Here is a 15,540-nt window from a genome sequence, read left to right on the forward strand (position 1 = left end):
TAAAAAAAAAAAAACCAGAGGCTAACAAAGAAAAGAATACAGCAGTAAATACAAAAGTAAACTCATACGTTTTTGGAAAAGGAAGAGCAGAACATTTTGATTGTGCTTGTGTTTTTCATTAAAGAAGCTCTTGAGTTTTGATTTAGTTTTGAAGGTAGATAAGAATTTATAATCTTTTCAACTTGCGGTTTTATTTATGATTTTATGTGATTGATTAAATAATTTTGTGTATTATATTGATAAAATTATGAAAGCATGATCAATATTGTTATCGAATGGAAGTGTTGAAAATAATGCATCTATTGACGATCATTGTAGGTTACAGTACCTTGATTGAATTATTGGTCGGGTCACCAGGATTACAATTGGTTGGGTTACTTAGAGTACAGGTGACACTATGCAGTATGAGTAGTTGAAAGAATAAAAGGTTTTTTTATTAAATGATTTCTTAAACAATTATTTATTGAAAATAATTATTATGTTACGACTTAACTGATTATGAGTTCTACCATACATATGTATTAGATTATAAAATGATTATTGGTTTCTAATTTATGATAATTCATAATGATAACTATATGCTTTTATCATTATTAGTAATCTTTTGCATGAGTTTGTTTACTGAGTTAACGACTCACTTCTTATCTCCAACATTTTTGTATATTGATTTTAGAGAGATTTGATTTTTGGTTTAGGGAAGAGAATTTGGTAGTTGAAAGCTTTGGCATCTTCTTGGTGAGTAATTTGTAACTACTTTGGTTATTACTTAGGGCTGGATTTTTTTGGAGGATTATTATTGTATTTATTATTTTAGAGACTATGATTTAACTATGAACAACATTGATTTTTTTTTGGGAATAGTAAAAAGATTAATGTTATGAGGTTTCATTCTAAATTCATCTCGAGATTTTTGGGTGAATTTGAGGCGTTACCCTTAGGACACTAATAATGAATTTATAGAAATTTCAAAACCGCAGTTCCTATCTCCTCAAGCTTATTTGGACAAAAAATCTTCAATCTCACTTCAACATCTTCAGATGAGAGTCCTTGTCGGGTCGTTCTTAATTGTTCAAATACTTCATCTAGTGGTAACCGTGCCTATGAAACTAGAGAGTTTGAGTGTTTAGTACTATAATAGCTTTTTAAAAAAAAAGAGAGAAAAAGGTTGTAACTGTATTGAACATTTCCGCAGAGCAGAACTTACCAAATCAATTCATTCACGGTTGAAATTCTCAAGATCAAGCAGTGGTTTCTCAAGATCCTCAGGCATGACTGGAATTTAAAATCTCAACCTGGCTTCAAATCAAATACTTCTTGTAAGAATCAGGCCTGAATGCCAATCATTACAAACTGAATTTGCAAAAATAAAAAAAGATAAAAAAGTAAATACCCACTATATGAGCTAATGATTTGATTTCACTATGAAGTAGTGGATTAAAAGCCACAATGCTTAAATCCTAAACAAGTAATTTATTGTCCACTTGTGCTAATGAGCATGGATCCCAACAAGTAAAATTACAAATTCAAAGTATAAAAATTCACTTGCATGCTAAAAGAACAGCACATTAATTTACATGTTCCAATATGGTATAAAGACCAAAAAAAAAAAAAAAATCATCATACCCGTTTCAGAAACTAAAGTGAAGACGTATATAATCAATAAGATCAAATCAAGTACGCTGATCATGTAACTTTAGACTTACTAATATTGCGAAAGTCGGGAAATGAGAAAGTGTAGGAACACTTGAAAGTGTAGTGTATATGATGAGCATAATTTATATACATATTTTACCCTTAATAATATAATTGCTAGTTATATTTATTTGTTATTTTTAATTAATTGAATTGTTTTATTGAATAGGGAATTAATTGGAGATTGTTGATAAAAAGGGCATGAAAACACTTCAAATTGAGAAGGAATAAAGATTAAATTGGAAGACAAAAATGCAACCAAGAATTAATGGAAGTCAAGAAGACCAAAATTGGAAGTCAATCTCTTCAAAGGATGAACGGTGGGCATGCATTTGGAAAGCAAAGATTTGGCAATTTGGAATGCATGTGCTGGGCATTAAAAGAAGAAATCATTAATTGGCCTTTTGCTTTTGTGGTCAAACGTGTGCTTTGCTTTCAAAGTTTAGTAAGGAAATAATTTTAAAAGGCCGTGGTGAGTGGGCTTTATAAGTCGGTGGAGAAGAATTAATGCAATTAGAATCTAATAAGGATTAAGCAAGTCAGTAACATTATATAAAGGCAAGAGAGCAGCCGCTGGACGGAAACAAAAGAGACGCAAGGCTGGGCAGCAGCAGCAGTTCGGCTTCCATGAGTGAATTTATTTATTTTGTTGCTCACAATTCAAGTATGTTTAACTAATTTTCTTATACTGAGGTTAAGGATGAAACCCTATTCAATAAAATAATTATCTTTTTATTTAATTAATTCCCTATATATGTTCTTTGATGATTATGGATTTTATTTCACATGATTAATTGGATGTTAATAAAATCTTTTCATCAATTCTGTCATGCATTATTGATTGTTAGGATTAATATTCGATTAAATCTATGCTTGGATTTATAAAGTTTATACATGATTATCTTTGATTCTATGTCTTTCATTAAATTGTTTACATAGAGTGCTTAGGAAAACTTTGACTCTTTGTTATTCAATATGTTTACATGGGATGCTTAGATGTCATATTATTAAGCAGAAAAAGAACCTACATTAGATTTAATTACTTGGGCTTAATTGTTATATCCATGAGATGACATAGATTGATTTCGAGTTGTCACTCTAAAATTGGGGATTAATTAATAATTAGATAATTACTAGTTGAATAGTGGTGGATTCTAAAACCTTGGTAATTCTTATCTTATTGAATTTTCCTTTATTTTAATTGCTTCCTTAGTTTAATTTCTCTTAAATCTCAATTTTCTCAACTAGGTTAGAATTAATATTAATTTTAGATTTAAATTAGACTTTTCAATTTATAACAATCCATGTGGGATCGACCTCGTTACCACTATTCTAACTCTAGATTCGTGCGCTTGCGAGTACATTAAAATTTTCACAACAGTATAGAGTGAGGAGCCTCCTCTTTGTTTAGGGAGCTAGAGAAGTGAAGTGAAGACCTCTTTTAAGGAGATGGTGATGATTTGGTGGGCTGTTGACCGTTGGCTGGAATTTTTCCCCATGACAAGTTAACCGTTGGTCGCGCCATTTTTAACGCTGAACGTGTTTATTGTTATTATTATTTTTCAAATTCTAACAATCATTCAAAACTTCATCTTCCAAACCTAACGGTCTTTCCCTCCAAAACAATATTTAGGTACCATAACGTGTGTACTTCACTGCACCTATGCTGTGCTTACCCATTTATTTTATAAATTTAAATATTAAATAATTTATCTATTTATTGTGGATATTGGGAAGTGATGGAAGATACGGAGATTTGGGCACCAACCAGTTGTCGATCAAACTACTTCGGTGGGTGCTCTTTTTTGCTACTCTTTTCATGGGTTTGTCACTTTTACTTATATTTTATTGGACCTTTTTGTTAGGCTTTACATGAGGAATTGCTTTTTTGGGAGATTTCCCAGTTATCATTTTGGAGCCACATTTGCTTTAGATTTTTAGGTAGACTATTTCCTATACACATACCGACGCACCATGGTGAAAGGCAAATGCCCTGAGAAACTTAAAACATTTCTGATTTTTTTTTTTTTTTAAAGTCAGTTCGGGTGGGAACTTTTCTCTTTTTTTTTTGATGGGTTGGGTTAATGGGGAAGAAGTCGTTGTGTGGATGATGGAATCACAACAAGCCCACTTCATCACATTGGCGTTCCTAAAAATGGGCTCTAGCCCACTTTAGTTGTTTGGGCTACAAGACCATTAGATTAGCCCGCCCAATCATCAGAATTCAGAATCTTTATAGTATTCAAATAAATCATTGATGGAAGGCAATTTTTTATTGCCCAAAAAATAAAAATAGTTATTTCTTCTGTAAAAAGAGATTCCAATTATATATAGTCCGAGGATAGGAGGTATATATATATAGCATTTAAAAAAAAATTTTACTATTGCAATAATTTTATGTTATCCACTCCCACTTTTATGTAGCGTTATGTTGTCATTATTATGTTACTTCCACTAATGTGGCTCATCATAAAATATATTTAATGAAGAAGAAATGATCATTCAACACATGCATAATAGTAAAATTCGTTCTTTGATAAGAAGTACATTAACCAAACTAAAAAGTTAAAATCACTGATACTAGGTACAATATAACACAGAAATAAGAGGGTCACAAACATCAGACACGATTGGATACAAATAAAAGAAACTGAAGCAAGTTATATATTTAGCAAATTACTATCTAGCTAAGGGAAATACATCACTTTGCAGATTCAAATCTATCATCAATTCATCAGGAGTTCCATCTGGTGCAGTCTCGTGCGCCTTTGTACGACCTATTTCCATTGCTAAACAATCGTTCAGTTCAATCACAACCTGATTCATTGTTGGCCTTCTAGTGGAAATGGAATGAATACAAGCCATAGCTATTTCTACAGCTTTCCAGACTGTGTTTGTGTCGAAATCTCCTTGTAATCTTTGGTCGACAATATTTTTAATATCCCCTCTGGCAAGCATGGAACTTACCCACTGACCTATGAGAGTTCTCTCAGGAGTTTTTTGAATCACAGGTTGACCTGTGATTAACTCTAAGAGAACTACTCCAAAGCTGTAAACATCACTTTTCTCTGTTAACCTGTTTGATATATAGTACCTGCAAGCCGAAATACATGATTCAGGTATGTTTATAATAAGAAAATGTTCTTTTGTTTCATTTTAAAAACTGAGGAGCTAATGCTACTGCATACCCGCCCTAACTGTGGATTAAAATTTACCACACGAGTGGTTGTTGAGAGAAGAATTTTAAAAACTGAGGAGCTAATGCTACCGCATACCCGCCCTAACTGTGGATTAAAATTTACCACACGAGTGGTTGTTGAGAGAAGAATGAACCCACTTACTCAGGGTCAAGGTATCCAGGGGTTCCAACTACTGTTGTCGACACATGACTTCCTCCTTCAACTGGAAAAATTCTGGAAAGGCCAAAATCAGCTAATTTGGCTTGGAATTTTTCATTCAGTAAGATGTTTGCGGACTTCACATCCCGGTGGACTATGGGTGGCTTACAACCATCATGAAGATATTCCAATCCTACAGTTAAAAATTTAAAGCATATATCTTAGTTCAAGTATTAATTGCGCAGAAAAGCAATTTAGAAGTTAGCTTAAATTATTACAGGCTAGGGGCAAAAAATGCTTGCATTCGAATTTAAGGCCATGTGGATATAAAGAGACCACAAAAGTTTAAACTAGAGGGGTATCACTATTAAGACAAGCCTTAACAATTACATAAATTGTATAGTGCCGAACCTTGTGCAGACTCTGTTGCAATCTGAAGTCTTCCTTTCCAGCTCAAAATACCCGTTTTATCTTCTGCATCGGTAGGCAAAATTGCCAATTGTGCTACCAAGTTGAATAAACGTTAAAACAAAAATGAAGGAAAAGAAAAACAAACCTAAGAGATGTGCCTGTAAGTTTCCATTGGCCATGAACTCATAGACCAGTCCCATCTTTGTGTTCTCATCACAATACCCAACAAGGATTGTCAAGTTTTTATGATGGGCTCTCATAAGAAGTTCGACCTGTGAAATAAATCCGTATAAAATATATATATGAAATAGGCACTGAAAAAGTTTGTAATAAGTTACTCCATATATATGTAGGTCCATGTACCTCAGCCTGAAACTGCTTATACCCTTGAACTGATGATGGAGAGAGCATCTTCACGGCTACTTGTTTGTCGTCCAGGTAACCATGGTAAACTGTTCCAAATCCTCCTTTCCCAAGAACCCTCTCAAAGTTATTGGTAATCTTCAGCACATTAGCGTATGATAATTTCCGATTTTTCAGCTCCAATGATCCCTTCTTGCCAACTGGACAAAGTTCTTTACTACCATGAATTCTCAATTACACAAAAATTTTTAATTTGTATTAAAACCTCAAATGAACATATATTTGAGGTGGTTTGTGCTTTGGCTTAATTAATTTTAAAAGCACAATAATTAAAGTGTTCGGTACACATCCACTTTCATTTAACAAGTAATATGACCATTCACTATACATTATGCCTGACAACTAGTGACTTAATTCATACAGTTTATTTTATTGCCAAGATTACTCTTAAAAACAATCACAGTAAGTGTAGATTAAAATTCACAGCACCTCAATCCCAAATGTATAGTAAAAGTCATGTGGTGATTTCGTGTACCTTGTTTCCGCCTTCTAAGGCTCCGTAAAATTGCCAATGCAGCTAAGAGGACCGAAAATGAAACAACGGATGCTAGCAAAGGAACAATAAACTTATTCTTTTTCCCTTTGCATGAAGCCGAAAGACAGAGGTTGGGATTCCCATCCACGCTAGAATCAGCAAATGATGATAAAACGTTAAGACTTGAAAGTTGGAACAGTGATAACAATTTAGGCTAAATTCCAAATATAGCCTTTAGATATTTCCAAGGTTTTTTTTTCCCCTCGTTCAAATGGTAACTCTGGAAATGAAAATAGAGCATGTCCTTGTTATATCTAAGTAAGTCAAATAATGTTTTGGGATACATATGAAAGTAATTAAACCTTAACGACAGTGAACCATTCTTCTCTTTTTCAATGAGTCCATCTGGAAGTGAACCTTGGAGATTGTTACCTCCCAAGTTGCTGCAAAATATTAGTGGCATATATATTTTTTCTTTAATAATCTTGAGAAACTGTTCTTATTCACGATAAATATCGAAATAACTTACAGCACCCTCAGGAATTGTAGCTCTGCTAGAAACTCGGGTACTGATCCCGTCAAACTATTGTTTGATAAGTCCCTGAAATGGTGATATTTAGAGTGTGAATGTCAGCTCAGATAACTCGGTTAGCCACATTAATTTAAGCTGATTAGTTACAGGCTCACGTAAGATTGATAAGATATATATGCTTACAAAGATTCTATGGATGTAAGGCTGAATATATGAGGAAGGATCTCCCCAGCAATTCCACTTGACGATAAGTTTCTGCTTTCATTCACAATTTTATTGGCAGATATTAATGAGTAATTAATAAAATAGTAAAAAATAAAACAAAGCATACAACGATATAAATGGTTTAGCCCTTAACCTATACCCACCATGACGAAGAAAAATTACAGATCAGCTTTTCATTAAATAGAGTTACGAGCATTGGAGGTCAGCGTATGAGCAGCTGAGATCATCAATATCACACATAATTTGTGTTTAGGATTAAAGGAATAACGAGATTTGAATCCTTAGTTTCAATTTCTCTTTCGATTTCGGTTTTCATATCTTAAATTAAATATGTCAAATTAGTTTTTTCAATTGTAACTCCAAATTTGAAGTTACTACATTTAATACAGAGAATATGATATTAAGTAAAATGATTTAAATGTATTTTATTCTACACCTACAAATCTAAGTATATAGATTCGGGTAAGTTTCAACATCGATCATACCTTTAATTTCAATTTATTAAACTATAATTATCATATTTAATCTGTATATGGAGATAACAGGAGCTGTAATAATATATGGATTAAATTATATTAGGATAATTTGGTGTAAGATCAATGTTTTGTTACAAGGGAGTTTTGAGTGCTTCGAGATATCTGTCCATTTTCCTTTCACTTTTTAGACGTGCGCAGGGGTGAAGCTAGAAATTTTCTCCGGGCTAAGCTAGACTAAGTTTTGTAAGTTAAAAAAAAAAAATTCTTAAAGTAAAACCGTTAAATCAAATCAAAACATTTAATTAACACTTTTTGGGTTTGCAAAATACCTTTTGAATTAAGTTAATTTAATAAAAAAAATTATTAACTTCAAAGTTGTGACTACAGTACTCTATGGATACCATACCCGACAACTTGGCATCGTTGGATGGTTCTAATTTATTAAATTTTAATAACTTTTTAATTATCTGATGATGATCAGTTTGTGGAAGATGGTACACTTAAGAAATCATAGAAAGACCCCAACTTTTAAGAATTAAAAGCCAAATGAATGATAAATGTCTTGTCCTCACAAGTTTACTTGAGATGAAAGAAAATTTGTAAAACAAGATGGAGTGGGAAAAAAGTTGGGAAAGATGACAGTGGGCATATTCTAAAACAAATTGAATGATAAACTTGTAAATAATATTGTGGTAATTTATAATATATAACAGTGATAGCTAGTTTGGTAGATATTACATGGTAATTCTATGAACAACGTTACATAGTTAAAAAGAAAAAAAGTAAAAAAAATTTGCCAAATTTTGGCCGCCCTTTAATAGCTTTGCTCTTGGACGTGGGTAAAATATTTTATAACGAACTAATATTTATCTAAAAGAAGTTTTTAGAATGGCAATATAATCGGCGTTTAAACCATTTGGTGTTACTATTAAATGAAAAAAAAAACGTATTAAAATTTTATAGGGATTTACTGGGTTTCACATGGTAGAACACCAGTGACCCAATCTATCATCTCACCTAATGAGGTATTTAGTGCTTTTAGAACATTACTTCTTATTCATTCACTATTCGTCACGTATGTATGTATATCATTATGATTGGTTAAAGTAGACACATGACAAGGAACAAATGAAAAAGAATGCTTCGGGAGCACCCAAAAATTTTCTCAACTCAACAACCTAAGATAAGTAGGCCGGTCAAATTCTTCTCCTATAGCAGTATTTATGCATAGCACCGTGGTGAGACTATTTTACTTTTTCTTTTCGTAATTCAAAGGAAAAGAAAAAATAACTTACAGGGATTTGATCCTTGGGGCTTGATTAGCATCGTAGCTGCAATTAAGACCTTGCCACAAGTAATCATTTGGGGCACACGGATCTCCCTGCCAATCTCTCAGCAGTTCGTATTTTGATTTGATATTCATGATAGCATCCACTGATATTTTTATATGCATAAAAAGGTAAAGGAATAAAATCATGATAACTATAAAAAGTAAGAATTGATCATAACAAAAAGCAAAATCATCTACAACTGATGCAAGAAAGAGAAAAATTAAAAGAAGAAGAAGAAGAAGAAGATCAAAGATACTGTCGGGAAGAACATTAGCATACCATCTTGTTGGTTTGTAAGCAATTGCAGGAATTCTTTGACCTGATATATCTCTAAGGCATTCAGGATGGGAGGGAGTGCTGAATTTTCAGTTGTGTTTATTATTATGTCATGTCTATCTCTATTCATCGTGGGTGTCGTGCTGAATACTGTATCTGTGTCCAAGTACGAGGGAGACAGAGGTCCATACCATAACTTTCCATTTATATAGATGTTTAAATCTCTAGTCTGGTTTTTGGCTCGTTCACTTTCAAATTCCGAAAAGTAAAAGTAGACATAATTCTTGATCATGCGATTAGCAGGCTTCCAGCTGAGCATTAAGGAACTCCCACCGTTTGCTGGTATGACGGCACTCTGCATGACTGTGGATGGCGGTTGGAAGTTACCGGTTGATTTCATATTGCTCGAGGTGCTAATTTGTGCCCAGGAATAGAAGTTGTGAGGAAACCATATGCGATCATAAACGTCATCTGGGTACCTGCACCAAGACAGAGTTTTGCTAATTAAATTAAGTAATTAATTAAGAATATTCAACTTTCAAAAGAACGTCATAATTATTAGAATTAGCTACCTGAATGTTTTATTGGTTGTTGAACCTACATCCCAGCGCCCATAGCGTGACAGTGAGCCTGATTGTGTCATATATGTCAAATTTGGCAAAGGCCTCAATTCTAATGCTGATATGAAAGGTGTCCCAGAGTCTGTGTTCACAAGACAGACATGTATATACTCTCTCTTAGGGATGTGGATGATCTCTTTGCTAACAATACTCCCTGAATCCGGGAATTGCACTGAGTCCCACACATCTGCTTCGAGCATGAGATTAAAACTTGGCGGTTTATCTTGGCCATTGTAATTGCCGTACATGAATCTCGCCCTGATCAGAAACTTTTCATGGTCACTGTCGGGTTTTAGGGTGTAACAATTTCTGATTCCTTCCGGGAAACTTCTCAAATTGGAAAATTGTCGCTCTGTGATTTCTTTGTTGAATTCAGAAGATATTTTATGGCTTACCCCCGTGTCTATGTTGCTTGCATCTGAAACGTAATTTATGCCCGTTATACTGTCGGTATAGTTTGCATTTTCCGGTATTCCGCAGTCGATGCTGATAAAACCTGAGGGAGACAAATGACAGACAGTTGCAACGACATATTCTTACAATATTGAAAATTGGTACTTAAAAATTCAATTACAGAAATAAACCTGATTGACTCTGTGCATGAACCACAGCCGTAAGAACAACTATGCACAGGAATCCAAAAACGAAAGTCGTTAACATTATCATTTGTCTGGTTAACTGGATTCTGCTTTATATTCTAGAGATGAACCAAGATATAATCCTACAATTTATACCATCCATGCTCAGAATTTATTAAATTTTTCCTTGTATACGCGTATTCTTAAGTATGCATGTGGAAATTAGTTATATTTGCCGTGAGAGCGGAATTTTGAACTTCGAGAACGTTTTACAAAACGTGTCATGTGGGCATGATCGTTAGGGAAAGACTTCAACCTGCGAAAATGTAGCTGCTGGGGCAGGGTTTGACTCTGACTAGTTACAAGATCTATTGAATTGAGGCTTTACATGCATATGATTTCTTTATAAGTTTATCGTTCGAGTAAAAATGACATGGGTGATTAGTGATTACTGAATATATATATATATATATATATATATATATATAATAATAATAATAATAATAATAATAATAATAATCTGGATTAGATAAAATATCCAATCCAAACTATCGTTGCATTCGCAGAGCTTTTGCAAATACACAAAGCATTCAACTTGTAAAACGAGAGTTAGTCTGGTAAGGAAGAGGATTTTTATTTTATTTTATTTTTTTGAATATCTCTGTGGAAGAGTCTTGAAAGACTTATGAGGCGAGGGTTGACTCACTGACTCAAGACTTTGGGGTTTCCGGACTTGGGAGACCCGGCGCACATAGAATACGTTAACAAAGACTTATCATACCCACTAAAATGATATTTAGCCTGAAAATTCGTTAAACTGAATTTCCCGGAAAGTACATTTTTAATAATATAGATTTTAATCATTTAATCATTGTAAAACAATTATATAGCTTTCGTGCAATCATTTTCTCTTCATGCCACATAATTAAGCAACCAACTAGAAGTTTGTACGGAGTAGATATTTGTCCAATTATTTGTAATTGTATCATTATTTTTCCACATAATGTGAACAAAACTATCCCATTAATTATTTAATTATAGAAACAATTCTTACATAATAAATATTGATTGATCCCACATTAATTAGTATAAGAAATTGTATTTAAAGTTTATATATATATACATACATACATATATATATATATATATAGTAGTTTTTCAATCAGGGATCCATGACTTTAATAAAGTCAGGGATTAGCTAAAAGACAAAATACAGTGCATTGGAGTATGTGTTTATTTTGTCTTTTAGCTAATCCCTGATTGAAAAATTACTCTATATATATATCAAACACTTACAAAGTTTTTCCCTAAAGGTTGGTTTTTTAAACCATGAGATTTAACAAAACCCCAACCTTATTATCAAAGCATTTTGGAAGTCACTGAGTCAGTTAAATTTAAACATTTTTTCCTTAGTGATTCCCATTCTGAGCCAACCTATTCAACGGCTACAATTTTAAAAGTTTTGAGCCCTAAACAGTGGGGTGATCTACTCCATAATCAAAAAAAATTTCCCTCCAATTTTCAAATGCGTTTACCACATTGTTTGACTTTCTCCTATTGAGATTATCAACAAGCCTGGTACAATACATTCTTCTTACAAAACCCTAAAAAATTCCATTCATAGTTATTTTTCTTTAATTCTAAAATAACCGTACAAAGCCTTCCCAATTGGTTTAAACAATGGTGGAACCATTTTGGCCCAACTCCTGATATCCTTACACCAAATGCCACACACTGTTTAAATCAGAATGGGAATCACTGAGGAAAAAATGTTTAAATTTAACTGACTCAGTGACTTCCAAAATGCTTTGATAATAAGGTTGGGGTTTTGTTAAATCCCATGGTTTAAAAAACCAACCTTTAGGGAAAAACTTTGTAAGTGTTTGAAATGGATCAGAGTGGTAAAACCCATCTTCTATAGTTAAAATATTTTGGGAATGGGCTTTATCAAACCAAACCGAAGTCTTTTGTGTTGGTTGTGAAAGAACAATCTGTGATGATGAACTTTCGCCAGAAACAACTATATTTTGGGAAAGGGATTTTGTAATTTCTTTTGGGCTTTCTTTAACAAAGATGTCTTTTTTGTAGGGCGAGCATAAGCTCAGGTGATTTGGAAATGGATTTCATCCATTGATTTACTTGCTCTTGGTTAGAGAGGGCTTTAGACTTTGCTTCTTCATCCTCAATCATATCAATCCAAGATTTGATTGGTATGGCAGATGATAATAATTTTTCTTTAGGAGAAGAAGAATGGGAGTCTTTTGGATTGGCTTTAGGTTCAGGGTCATTGGCTATGCCTTTTCTTTTGTAGAGAGCGCTTTGGCGGCATTATCTGTTTTGGAGAAATTTCCGAGTTAGAAAATCAGGAATAAAATTTGTATCACCTTTAATATATTCAATATCAAAATCAAAAACACTTAAAATGGCTTGCCATTGTGCAAAAATCTGTTTTGATGCAATGTTTTGAACATCTTTTTCTAAAACATGTTTTGCAGCTTTGCAATCAATTCTAAGTAAAAATTTTTGATTTAATAAGTCACTGTGGAATTTAGATATGCACAAAACGATGGAAAGAATTTCTTTTTTAATGGTCGAATAATTCTTTTGACATTCATTCCAATGTGCAGAAACATATTGAACTATCTGTTCTTTATTATTTTCTTTTTGCTTTAATATGCCTCCATAGCCTAAATCAGATGCATCTGTTTCAACAATTTTAGGTAATGCAGGATTTGCAAGAAACAAACATGGAATGTTTTTTACAAAATGCTTTATCAATCTAACAACTTTTGTATGTTCATCTGTCCATGGAGCAGGTTTCTTTTTTAATCTATCATGCAATGGTTTAGACATCCTGTTAATGTTAGGACAGAAATCAAGAACATAATTCAAATTTCCAAGAAATCTTTGTAATTGGGTTTTGTCAAGAATTTTATCAGGAAATTTATCAGCAAACAAAAGAGATCGCTCAATCGGAGTAATTGTTCCTTTAGAAATATGATGACCAAGGAATCTGACTTTTGTCTGAAATAAAGAAACTTTAGAACTGGAAATTGCCAATCCAGCCTTTCTGGTGGCAAAATAAAAAGTCTTTAAATGTTTGAAGTGTTGATCGAGTGAATTTGAAAAAATCAACACGTCATCAATATAAACAATGCAAAAATCAGAATAAGGATTATAAATATCATTCATAATTCTTTAAAATTCTGAAGGTGCATTCTTTAAACCAAATGGCATAACAGTCGACTCATACTGTCCAAATGGAACAGTAAAAGCGGTTTTGTAACGGTCTTTTGGATGAATTTGAATTTGCCAAAAACCAGATTTCATGTCGAATTTTAAAAATATGAAAGCAGAATGCAGTTTTTGAAGCAAATCCTTTTTATTAGGTATTGGGTACCTAATCCATTTTAATGCTTTATTAAGGGGTTTATAGTGAGCTTTGAAAAAATTTAAACAGTGTGTAGAGACAGTGACCCCTATCAAGTTGATGAGCTAATTGATTCAGATGATTCTGCATCTAGCAGTAGTGAATCTGAATCTGATTCGTTTTTAAAGAAAATCAATGTTTTGACAAAAGACCAAGAAACTTTTCTTGAACTTGTAAAGCATATTTCTGATCCAAATCTTCAAAAAGAATATCTTGATAAACTTTTGAAAACTTTGGATTTTAATAAAGCTGAGACTTCTAAAGTCCCAATTGCTAAAAAGAGTTCTTATGATCTTACTCAGATTTTGGATAAAAAGAAAACAAAAAAGTCAACGCCCACTATCCAAGATCTTCAAAAGGAAATCAAGGATATTAAACTTGATATTAAGGATTTGAAAGAAAAACAGAAAAGTGATTCTGAAACTATCAAACTCCTTTTACAAAAGCAATTACAGGATAATTCAGATAATGAGTCAAATCCTGATGATGGTGACAACATTGAACAGAATTTAGAAAACATTGAGTCCGTACCTAATGATTTTCTATTTGTTTTAAAACAAATCACCACAAGAAAGTATTTGATTAAAATCACTTTAATTTTCTCCAATGATTTTGCAATTGACGCCATTGCCCTTTTTGACACTGGTGTCGATCTAAATTGCATAAGAGAGGACATTGTCCCCAAAAGATTTCATGAGAAAACAAAAGAAAGACTCTCTGCCGCCAATAATTCAAAACTTAAAGTCAATTCCAAGGTTGAAGCCTTAATTCATAATGATGGCTTTAATTTTAGAACTTCTTTTGTTCTCACAAATGACATACACCATGCTGTCATTTTGGGAACTCCTTTTATAAATCTTATCACTCCATATGCTGTCAATTATGATAGTATATCTTTTAAAACAAAAGACAAAAGGTTTGTTTTCCCGTTTATTGAAAAACCAAAAACAAGGAATTTAAATATTGTTAAAGCTTGTTCTGTTTATCAAAATCAAATCAATAATCTTCTTCGTTCAAGACAAAGTGATTTAATGTTTTTACAAAAGGATTTAGATCTACAAAGAATTCAAAGCCAATTACAAAATGATTTCACACAAAAGAAAATTTCTGATTTCAAAACCCTTATTGAAAAAGAAATTTGTGCTGATCTACCTTCTGCCTTTTGGAATAGAAAATAACATTTGGTAGATTTGCCTTATGAAAATTCTTTCGATGAGAGACAAATTCCTACTAAAGCTCGTCCAATTCAAATGAATATGGACTTAGAAAACCATTGCAAAAATGAAATAAAAGATTTGGAGTCCAAAGAACTCATTGTAAAATCTAGATCTCCCTAGTCTTGTGCTGCTTTTTATGTTAATAAAAATTCTGAAATCGAAAGAGGCACCCCAAGATTGGTTATTAATTACAAACCCCTTAATAAAGCATTAAAATGGATTAGGTACCCAACACCTAATAAAAAGGATTTGCTTCAAAAACTGCATTCTGCTTTCATATTTTCAAAATTCGACATAAAATCTGGTTTTTGGCAAATTCAAATTCATCCAAAAGACCGTTACAAAACCGCTTTTACTGTTCCATTTGGACAGTATGAGTGGACTGTTATGCCCTTTGGTTTATCCAATTATGGAAGGATATTATCCATCCAAACACAAATCCATAATTATCCATAATGGATATATCCATATCCATATCTAGTATTTAATATTGGACATGGATATGGATTTTATCCA

At 32.8% G+C, this 15,540-nt stretch overlaps 1 pseudogene; it reads right to left on the reverse strand.

Annotated features, from left to right (window-relative positions):
* Positions 1-4,371: 4,371 nt before the first annotated feature.
* Positions 4,372-10,540, reverse strand: LOC18035771 (annotated as a pseudogene).
* Between the last annotated feature and the right edge of the window lie 5,000 nt (positions 10,541-15,540).

Source organism: Citrus clementina, unplaced genomic scaffold (assembly GCF_000493195.1).
Source record: "Citrus clementina cultivar Clemenules unplaced genomic scaffold, Citrus_clementina_v1.0 scaffold_7, whole genome shotgun sequence".
NCBI classification, from domain to species: Eukaryota; Viridiplantae; Streptophyta; class Magnoliopsida; order Sapindales; family Rutaceae; genus Citrus; species Citrus x clementina.